Genomic DNA, 840 nt, shown 5'->3' with positions numbered 1-840 from the left:
CTAGAGTTTGTCCTTGTGAGTTATCAATAGTCATCACAAATGCTGGCATCATGGGAAACTGTCATTGAATCAATTTAAATGGGAGGCCAGTGTCAGACGAGAACAAACCAATTCTTGGAATCAGAACAACCTCTCCCTCTGCAGATTCTATTAATACTTCAACTTCGATAATGTTAGTTTGTAATCTTTTGATAATAAATCTGGTACCATTACAAAGACCCTATTTACTCTTGAGATTTCTCAATAGCATGATGATTGCACCCACTTTCAATTTTAATTTATGACACGGCATTCCCGAAGGAGTAATAGTATTTAGAAATTCGATGTGGAAATTTTCCTTTGTTTCATTGTTTTGGGGTAGGGCCACAACATTAGTAACAAAGAAACAGAATTAAACTTTATTGTGGGGAGCTGCTATAGTTTTGGACAGGTTCAAGCCTTGAACTGATGAGAGGGCACAGTCTTCTCATTGCCACATGCAAGTCCCAGCTTGGAAGGCAGGGCCCTCCCAGCACAATTATAGCCAATATCTGTAGTTGTAAGCTTGAACCTATAGTACGCACAGGTGGCCTCACCTGCCTGAGTGATGTGGGCTTGATAGAGTTCAGGTGCATATAGTTGAGTAGGATTGAAACCCAGGAGAATGTTTGTAAACATCTTGGTCACGCCCTTACTTTGCCACGTAGCATCTGCTATAAAATAAAGGTATGCCTGTGGGTGTGGTAGCTGTCTCTCAGAGAAGCAGTGTCCCACCAAGACCCAGTTTTCATTCTCTCTCTCTCTCTATTTTGTTTTTTTATTAAATCTTTATTGTTCAGATTATTACATTTATTCCTCTGT

Source organism: Myotis davidii, unplaced genomic scaffold, assembly GCF_000327345.1.
Source record: "Myotis davidii unplaced genomic scaffold, ASM32734v1 scaffold76, whole genome shotgun sequence".
Classification (NCBI taxonomy): Eukaryota; Metazoa; Chordata; class Mammalia; order Chiroptera; family Vespertilionidae; genus Myotis; species Myotis davidii.
The sequence above is the reverse complement of the archived record's forward strand: the minus strand, read 5'-3'. Positions refer to the sequence as shown.